This window comes from Peromyscus leucopus, chromosome 14 (assembly GCF_004664715.2).
Source record: "Peromyscus leucopus breed LL Stock chromosome 14, UCI_PerLeu_2.1, whole genome shotgun sequence".
Classification (NCBI taxonomy): Eukaryota; Metazoa; Chordata; class Mammalia; order Rodentia; family Cricetidae; genus Peromyscus; species Peromyscus leucopus.
In genome coordinates, this window is record NC_051075.1 from 89,530,700 (window position 1) to 89,541,328 (window position 10,629).

General features: G+C 41.8%; 1 non-coding gene across 1 annotated transcript; it reads right to left on the bottom strand.

Annotated features, from left to right (window-relative positions):
• Positions 1-3,068: 3,068 nt before the first annotated feature.
• On the bottom strand, positions 3,069-3,234 carry LOC114692076. Its single transcript, XR_003734333.1, has one exon. It is a non-coding gene; the product is annotated as a U1 spliceosomal RNA (small nuclear RNA).
• Positions 3,235-10,629: the final 7,395 nt, after the last annotated feature.

Here is a 10,629-nt window from a genome sequence, read left to right on the forward strand (position 1 = left end):
GAACTCCTTCAGCATTTATACAGCTCTGTGAGAAAGGGAGAGCAGCCGCCCCTTCCACTCGGTGCCTGGATAACCTGAGGTACGGAGAGCAGAGCGCACTGAAAAGTCTTCTCCAAGTTGTCCAGCAAATAGTAGATGTGGGTCTCCTACGATTTCTCCTTGAGTTCTGACTCTGGATCCATGCCCTACTCGTACAAGTGGCCTTTCAAGTTACTTTAATATTGGGTGAAAATGGCACCTCTTCTAATTTATATCATTCACATGGAAGTTTCTTCTGGTGGTCGTCGAAGCTCAAGTTCTTTCAAGGCCCCTTACTTACCAGGGTCCAAGCTGTCTGTGGAGTGGTCCCTGATCTAGGATAAAGCACTGATGTCCTTACTGTGGGATGACCCATTGTCTATGCCAGGCCAGCTCTAAGTCTGAAATATTATCGTATTGGTGAGAGATTTTCACCTGATTGCCAGGTGGCTTAGCAGCTGTCAGTCCCCCAACTCCCTGGGGGTCCCCTTACTCTGGTTGTTGTACTATGGATACTCCTGCAATCTGGTGTGGACTATAGGGGACTCTAAGCTGACAACTAATCTGTATTGCTCTGATTTGACTGTCACCCACATAGCTCCCCAGTAGAGAAATCTCCATATGGTATCAGCCTTGGGAGCCTGTATTTATTAGATTGTGATAAATTCTATTTTCCTGCCTTTGGGTGCCTGTTCCTAAAAGAAAGGAATATCTAGAAAATAGACTCATCCTGTCCTTGTTGTTGTTTTAAAGTTTGATCAGGCTTCTGTTTTTGTCCAGGTCCGATTTCCAGTCAACCTCTTCCAGGCAAGGTGTTTGTGCATTGTGTGGTCTTGACAGCCAAACAGTTACCATTTCTCTGACCTGAGCACTTTCTAAGAGAGAAGCTCTGATTTGGTTATGTATTTTTTGTTGTTGTTGCTGTCGTCCAGGTTTGAGATAGGGTCTCTCTGTGTAGTGTAGGCTAGTCTGGAACTTGCTAGACTCCTGTATCTGCCTCCAGAGGCCTGGAATTGAAGACTTGTGCCCCCTACACCCTGCAGAAGCTCACATCTGGATAGCAGGCATCTGAAGAGACATGAATGAGGAGAGGGACTGCAGCTGTCCTCAGCCCCTCAGGGAATTCCACACAGGTCCAGGATCAATTCCTCTGCTGGCTAAGAAACTTACCACTTCCTCCATTAGCTTTAGAGGAGACAGTTTTACTTGAGTGTCCCCTTTGGAAAAAATGATCAGCTATTCACTATTAGTCTGTATGTTAACCATTTCAACATACAGATGGGTAGGTATCATTGTCCACAGCTCTGACAGCAGTGTTCACAATTGTTCACCAAGGTTGCATTCTGCACCGCTGGAAGCTGATGCAATGCCCAGTGTATCATGTGACTTCCTGAGCCCTATCAATGGAATGGAACTGTATCAGGAAACCTTGTCCTCTTCTTACCCTCTATCCCCACTCCAGAGATCTCCTGACCTGATCACATTCAGCCTCTAAAACTAGACTCTAATTGCCCTTCTTTCATTCAGCTTTCCCCAAAAACCTATGGTATTTTTAATATAGATTTTATTTCTACATTTATTATTTAGTTATTTATGGTTTTGTTAATAGTCAAATTTCTTTTCTTTTTTTTAAAATTATTCTTCTCTTATATATTATTACATCTTGCCCACTGTTTCTCCTCCCTCTTCTCCTCCCAGTCTCTCTCCCTCAGATCCACACCCTCTTTGTCTCCCCTCAGAAAAAAGCAGGCCTCCCAGGGACATCAACTAACAAACATGGCATAATATGAACAACCCAAACTTCTAATCAGATTTTTTATGTGATACACTGTCTTAGTTAGCTTTGGTTATAAACCTGATACAGTATACTGCCATCTGAGACAGAAGTCTCAACTGAGAGTAGACCAGATTGGACGGTGGCCATGTCTGTGAGGGACTATATTGGTGTTTAATTGACTCAAGCAGCAGGTTGAGTACACTGTGGGTTGCACTATTGTGTAGGCATGTGGTCTTGTGCTGTATAAGAAAGCTAGCAAAGCATGAATCTCTGAGAATGTAACCAGCAAGCACACTTCCTCCATGGCCTCTGCTTCAGTTCCTGCCTTGAGTTCCTTCCTGCCCTGACTTCCTTCAGCAATTGACTGTGACATGGAAGCATGAGCCAAATAAACTCTTTCCTCCCCAAGTTGCTTTGGGTTAGAGTGTTTCATCATATCAAAGAAGGAAACTAAACAGAGGTGTTCAGTAAATGTTTTTGAATGTTGAATATGTGTTTTTACCTTTCATTTCTTTAAAACCTTTTAGCAGACATGTAGTTGGGTTGAGGTTGAGGCTGGTAAGGACACATTTGGGTAGTGCAGTGAGGATTTTGGGAAGTATATCACCATGCCCCTCTGGGGCTGTGTTGCCAGCCCTGAGCATAAGTAGCTTTATGTGGTATCTTGGTGCCTGAAAAGAAGAAAGGAATTGAGGGGCCCTCTCTACTTCACTCTTTAAAATCACTTGTCCAGATTTCCTGGAGAAAAAAATCCTAGTCCACATAGGCAATAGAATGTAATTAGCCAAGCAGAAAGCCACAGTTCTGAGAAGCAGTTGAGAGAGGTGGGGGGGGGGAGAGGCAGACAGACAGAGAGAGAGAGAGAGAGAGAGAGAGAGAGAGAGAGAGAGAGAGAGAGAGACCTTTACTTTATTTCCTATTGGAAAGTTTGTCAAAATATCCACTTGAATGGTTCATGAACTACTTTAGAGGTGCATTGTGGATATTTGAAATCTGGTGTTATCTCAGATCACCCTTTAAAAAATAAATTAAATTTCCTTCTTTCTCTCTCTTTCTTTCTTTCTTTCTTTCTTTCTTTCTTTCTTTCTTTCTTTCTTTCTTTCTTTCTTTCTTTCTTTCTTTCTTTCTCTCCCTTTCTTCCTTCCTTCCTTCCTTCCTTCCTTCCTTTCTTTCTTTCTTTCTTCCTTTCTTTCTTTTTCTTCCTCCCTCCCTCCCTCCCTCCCTCCCTTTTCTTCTCTCTGTCTCTCTGTCTCCCTCTCTCTGTCTCTCCCTCTCTGAGAGAGCCTGATCACAGTCCCCAACTACCACAAATTATGCAATCGAGTTTCCCTCATTTGGAGAAATTGCAGGGGACAGCACATCCAGAGTGCAATGGATAAGCCTCGCCCTGGGGATAAACCACCTTCCTGATCATGGTATCTCCCCTGGCAGGTAAGTATACTTTATTTATTCTTTGGTAGTTTCATATACATCTATAATGAATTTTGATCACAGTCACCCCCTCTTTTCTTCTTCTGATTTCCATGGAACCTCTTCTTCTCAGCAAGTCCCTCTCCTATAAGTCTTTGGGAATACACTGAGTTTAACTAGGATGACTTAAACAGATTGGCCCTGTTCTCATCCTTTGTCAGGGAAGCTTCCTTTTGCAGTGGGCAGTGGTTCATGCAGAGACTCAGTACTGGTCTAAGTGCTGAGAAGACATTGATAACTGTAAACAGGACCTGTGCGTCAGCCCCTCCACAGCCCAGTGAACATGGAAGGGGAGGGAGAAGCAATGTAAACATTTACCACTCTACCTCCCCCCCACCCCGGGCTGTGCCTCTGCTGTATCACATGGACACATGGCTAAAGAGCACAGAATATGGAGCTACATTTATGTCAACTCCAAGTTACGTCATTCAGATTTTATTTTTAATGAAAGCTCTAATACGTTATGTTGTACAAATGCAATTCCCTAAAAGAATCCTTGGTATCAGGGAGAAGGGGTGAGTGTCACTGTTTCCCTTTTATGAAGATTTGAAAGTCTCTGGGTGTCAGCTTCTATCTGCTGATAGGAACAATAAGAACACATTTTCCCTTATAGGTTGCTTTGTTGTTGAGATATGGTACCATAGCACAGCCTGAGGCAGACGGCTTAGGAAGTCATCAGTTCTGTGGATGATGGAGGTAACTTCCTAGGCATGTTATAACAAATTGTCACAGATTACATGGCTTACAACAACGTAAATAATTTTTTTTTTTTTACAGTGCAAGTGAGGAGACCAGAAGTCTGAAAATGTCCACAGGTGTGGCTCCTTCTATGGACCTGAAGTCAGAAACCACCCCATAGCTCTCCTCCAGATTCTGGGAGTCATTGATAACTCTCCACATTTGTTTTTGTTTCTGTTGTTTTGCTTTTCAAGACAGGGTTTCTCTGTGTAACAGCCCAAGATGTCCTAGAACTCACTCTGTAGACCAGGCTGGCCTGGAACTCACAGAGATCCACCTGCCTCTGCCTCCCCAGTGCTGGGATTAAAGGCGTGCGCCAACCACAATTGGCTTACCCTCTGTGTTCTTAAATGTGTAGATTTCTTCCTTTGTTTTAGTTTACTTCTGTTGCTGCGATGAAACACTCTGACCTAAAGCAACCTAGGGACTAAAGGGCTCGTTTGCCTTACACTTCCAGGTTATAGTCTGTCATTGGGGAAATCAGGGCCAAAATTCGAAGCAGGAGCTTGAAGCAGCAACTACGAGGGAACGCTGCTCCCCAGCTCACTCGCTGGCTTGCTCTTAGGCTCACAGTTATCTAGTTTCCTTATACATCCCAGGATCATCTGACTAGGAATAGTGCCGCCCTCAGTGGACTGGGTGCTCCTGCATTAACCATGAATCAAGACAGCCTCTCCTTGATATGCTCATGCCCAGTCTGATACAGGAAATTCCTCCGTTGAAGCTTCTCCTCTCAGATGATTCTAGGCTTTGTCAAGATGACAATTAAGGGTAACCAGGACACTTGTAGTCATAATGTCCTAATCGTATGAGTGGTAGAAGACTCTAATTAGATGGTTCCTGGCAGATACTGCTTAATTTGGAGTAGCTTTTGGAGCATTTCTGTGATGTATATTTTATTGACAAGATTCTCAATTTTTTTTATTTAGCTTTTGGTAGAGCTGTGATGCAAAATTGCTATTTTCCTCTCTCACCCAGGCTATGGTTTAGGCTTCCTTCTCATTGCAGAAAATATGTCTTGTTTTTTTTTTTCTTTTTTTTCTGTACTGCCAGAGAAATCTAGGGTGTGACTAATCAAAGCCTTGCTAGTGGATAGTGTTTGAGGCACTCACATTTGGGACTGGTTCAGAAAGAATCTAAGTATTTTGGAGTTTAGTATGCACAGCTTCAGGATGGATGCAATCTAGTTCTGCTGTGTGATCAAAAGCTTGCAAGGGTCAGTCATGCCAACCAGGGAGGAAGGAACATGGATGTTAATAACCAAGTGGCCTAGATGACCATGAGGCTTCCGTCTGTATTTCTGATTATAAAGATGGTGCTGGGTAGTTATTGAGGGAGCTGAATCTGAGATCAATCAAGAGTCTCAGTGTGGCAGGACTTGTGAGCATTCTGAGAACATTTTTCCTTCCCACATGATCTCCAAAAATGTTCTCATTCCATAGGAAAAACCATTGTTATTTCTGACAGAGGAATAAGAAGATTTAATGCTTTAATTTATACTGGTGGGGATGTTTGAATAAGATGCAAGGCAGAAACACAAAACAATACTTACCAGAATTCAAACCATCTCCTTCCCTTACAAAAACAATTAAAAAAAACCCCAAAATATCCCCAAACAGCAAGCAAACAACAACAATAACCACAAAATTATTTTATGCATCAAGTCCTACTGGGACCATGAGAGTTATGTTGTATTATATTTCCATTTTAAATTTCTATTTTCAGGTATTTCTGACATACAGTGTGTATTTTCAAGCCAGAGGAAATTACATTAAACAAAAAGTGAGAAATAATACAATTGCAATCTATTAGTTAGAAATGACTGAAATAAAATAAGACAAAAATGAAATAGTGTTTCTGATAATATTGTGTAGTGTTATAGCTTAAAAATAATTTAAAAAAGATATATATATATATATATATATATATACATACATATAAATATTACATTATCATCACTGTTATTAGAATTTGAGAGCTAAAAGCAGTAAAAGGGAGCACTTATTCTGAAGGGGAAGCAGAGCCAGCAGAAGTGGCTAGCATGAATGCTGTCACAGAGGTGACGTGCTGCACACACCCCACTGTTGACCTCTGGCTTCAGCATCTTGTCTGAACCCATGCCTGGTGCATAACGAATTCAATTACTCGATTTTCTCTTCAGTTACTGCAGATTCTTTCTCTCTTCACAACTGCTTCATATTTTTCACTTCAGCTGTTATCTCTGAAAATATTTTCCTAAGCTAAAATGTCCTGGAATAAACTCAATGATCTGGGGGAATTTCAACTTAAAAATGTATTATGTATATAGGTCTCAGTAAGTGTATACCATGTGAGTGGAATGTCCTTGGAGGCCAGAAGAAAGCATCAGTTTCCCTGGGACTGGAGTTACAGGTGGCTAGGCACCAAGTTCAGCTCCTCTGCAAAAGCAGCAATCACTCTTAACCACTGAGCCATCTCTCCAGTCCCCTTTCACACATTTCAAAGGAAGTGCAGATTTTTTTTTCAATATATTTTTCACACAACTAGGTCTAGTTTAATTTCCTTTAAATCTGCACAGAAAATATGAAATAGGACCACAGAATCCAAATTCAGGATTTCGTATAGGACAGACTAGAATCTCGGTATCTCAGAGGGTTCAGACACAAGGGCTTGTGAGACAAGAGCAAACTCAGTGAGCAGTAATTTGCCTCTTTGTGACACCTTTGCTCTGAGCTGTATTTACACACCCCTCAAATACAGGGGAAACGAGATCATGAAATTTTAACCCTGAGCGTGCTGCATCTAATTACAAGGTGTCTTGTCTTAACTCATGACTGCCTAATACTCAATTAAATGACCCGATTCTTCTATTCTAGTTATATAATCTGGTTTCCATGCAAAGTGGAGCACTCCCAGGAATGAAGGGAAAGAGTAGCCCTTAATTCCCAAGTGATGACTTTACTAGAATAGGTATGTGCATGTGCACAAGTGTGTGAAATGTGTCCTTTGGAAGAGCAGAAAGGCAACACTTTTGTGATTAGACTCCTGTAGCGGTTTGAGTGAGAATGGCCCCCAGGGGCTCCTATGTTTGAAAACGTGGTCCCTAATTGGTAGAACTCTTAGAAAGATTAGGAGTTGTGGTCTTGTTGGAGGAGGTGTGTCACTGGGGGCAGGCTTTGGGTGATGTGAGCTCACAGCTGTTCCTACTGCCATGTCTTTACTCCACCATCATGCACTCTAACCTCCTAGAACCATAAGCCCAGTTAGATGCTTTCTTTTATAAATCATCTTGGTCATGGTGTTTTATCTCAGAAAAAAAACATAAATAAATAAATAAATAAATAAATAAATAAATAAATAAATAAAGTAACTAAACAATCCCCAAAACTTGGCTTCAAGGATGTACTAGTAAAAGAAAATTTCATACACTGTATGTTTCCCAAGTCTTTGTTTCTTTACTCTTCTTCCATGCAAAAAAGTTTTTTTTTTTTTTTTTTTTTTTTTGTGGATCTAAGAGTCATCTCAACAAGAAAACAAAGGTATGATTCTCTTCCTGTGACTGCATCAGCCAGGGGACACTAATCTGGATGTCACAGGATGCCTGTGTTTGGGATGATCAGGTGGCAGTGCACCTGATAATTGGAGGTGGGGATGCTCACACAGTTCCACTGGACTGCAATCCTAACCAAAAGTCAATGAGCCACAAATTACACTCCTATGAGGCTGGTGTGGGGAGGGACATGGAGTGGAGGACCTAAGTTTAAGCCCGGGAATTCACATGGTGGAAGGTGAAAACCTCCTGGAAATTGTTCTCTGACCTTAACACTCACCCTGTGGCATACTCACCCCTCCCCAACTCTCACTCTTATAAAATAAGTAAAGGTAAAAAAAAAAAAGGACTAATCAATGGCATAAAAATTCAACGAAAAATTACATAAAGCTGTTAAATTGCAAATCTTTGTAGGCAGTTCCCTGTAGTGTATCTATCCCTCCCTTGTTTGATGACCCCATGTAATATTTCTTTGGGAAAGAAGGGGACACTTTTCCAACAAAACTGTGAAACAGAGAGAATGTATTTGAGACTTATTCTGAACTTTCCTTTAGAGATAACAATACTTATTTTCTCTTCTTAACCCACTTAATTCCAGTCTTTTCTGTTCTGAGTGTCTATCTGTATATAGCTATGATCTATGTTTCTATCAATCATTTACCTATCAACTATATCATCTATCTACCATGTATCTATTTGTCTATTATCTATTTACCTGTAATTTAATTATTCATCATCCATCTCTCTCATCTATCTACGCATATCTGATATCTGTCAATCAATTATGTTTTATTATCTATCTATCTATCTATCTATCTATCTATCTATCTATCATCTATCTATGTCAATCATCTATCTTCCATTATCCTTCCTTCCCTTCTCCTCCTTTCCTTCTATGTGCTCCTCCTCCTCCTTCCTTTTCTTTCACTGATTTCTGCTGTAGGCAGACTCAATTTGAAGCATGACACATGTCTCTTCTCTGCAGCCATCTTATAGGCAAAGGTTTAAGCTCATTCCAACGATTACTTCCAGGAAAAAGTCTGAGAATGCTGCAATCAAAGTGTCCCATTTTTAAGGCTGAGCCAATTAGAACTGAGGGAAGTTTTACTTGCCTTCATGCTTAGGTGTATCTGACTATTCAGGTTCGTAGGATCCCACCTTGACATTCTTTTACGATTGCCTCTCTTGCATCCCAGGAGATCTTAAACTTCTGCTGCTGATTGCTATTCCTCATTTCCTCATACAGGCAACACCCAGCACAGATAGACAGAAAACAAAACACCTCCCAGACACTTTTGCCAAGAATGCATATTGAGCACGTGAAGTGATGAAGACACAGAGAATCCAGCTGCATGGATATGGACTGTCTGTTCACAGTTCTTCTTCAGTTTCCAAAAGGAATTCAGAGGGAGAACGTGGGTTAATGTAAATAATGTGATTTTTAATAAAAATGAATACTGAGAGGGTTGAGGTGGGACGAGAGAGTGAGGACCAACCAAGCCCAGATACCCTCAGAGAGCACACAGGCACAAGTGCTAGGGGACCTTCCTGAGATCTGGCTCCTTGGAGCACAGATAGAGCTGGCACATGACCGTCAAGAGCTCATGTGGGATCCACGTCCATGCAGCAGCGCCCCCCCCCCCCCCCCCCGCCACCCAACCCATGGAGCTATTTTAGAAAAAGAGGCAAGAGCAAAAATCAAACAACAAGGCTCCCACCCTATGAGCAAGGTGCTTTTTTCAGCTTTTGCTCATTTGCAGGAAGAAATCCAAATGCAATCTAAATGCAATTAAATATCCAAAGTGATTATCAAATTGAAAATGAGTTATAAAGGAATATAGATAGCTTTGGCTTACCACACAATCCACTCTTGTTTATTTTTAAACAGTGCAAAGCTGAATTCTTAGCCTGCTCTCCAGGCTCTAAAGCCTTTCTCAGGTCTGAGGAAAGGCTGTGTGGTGAAGATAGATGGGTCCACAACAAGGGAGACACCCTGGGAGCATCATGAGGCTGAGGAGTGAAAGGTACCAGGAATGGAGTTTTCTCTTTCGGTTAACAGCTGCTTAAGCAGCTATCTTGGGAATGCTTTTACAGAAAAACTCAGGTCAACCTACACCAGGTCAACTCCCTGCCTCGAAGAATGAGCGCACAGGATCTCATTCAGCACAAAATGCAATGCTCTTCACACAGAAATCAATCAATATGTGCTGTTGACTGGTGCCTGACTTTACTTAATGTCTACCCTTTATGTGGCTCAAGCTGCTTTGACAGTACAGATTCACTGGGATTTCAAGCAACCTGCTGTTGAATATGAGGCAGGTCCTTCTTCACAATTATGCAAATGAGACAAGAGGTGAGGAGAGCAGATACCCAATATGGCTTCTGTCCTTGTCCACACACCAGCCAGGCCGTATTTCCTGTTTATAATACAGTTTCTTTCATATCAAATAAGTTATTTGAAATTAGGTGCTTCCAAAGTGAAGGCTTCTCTCATTTCTAAAATACATTTTGAGAGCTAATGACAATCTTACCTAAAAAAAAAATCTGTTTTTGGTATTATGTCACCTTAGTCATTGTCATCGAGCTCCACGTGGATGATGTTGAGTGTTTTACAACCACGACTGCCTTGGACATGCACATGAGGCACAGGAGGCCGCTGCTTTTGCCTTTGTTTTCTGTGAGGAAACAGGCAGGGAGGGTCTAAACAGCTCGCTAAGATTGTACAGCGCGAGCCGTGGAAAGCCTGGCTATTTCCTATTCACTGTCACTGCAAATTCTTAAAAGTATTTCCTCTCCTTTTAATCTCCTCCAATCTCACCTTCTTCCAACCAACACACACGTGCACGCACATGCTCCCAAGTCTGGCGTATTGGAAGACCTTGGGACACTGCAGAGGCTGTCCTCATAAAATCAGCTTCCAACGCCGGGCGGTGGTGGCGCATGCCTTTAATCCCAGCACTCGGGAGGCAGAGGCAGGCGGATCTCTGTGAGTTCGAGGCCAGCCTGGACTACAAAGTGAGTCCCAGGAAAGGCGCAAAGCTATGCAGAGAAACCCTGTCTTGAAAAACAAAAAAAACAAAAACAAACAAACAAACAA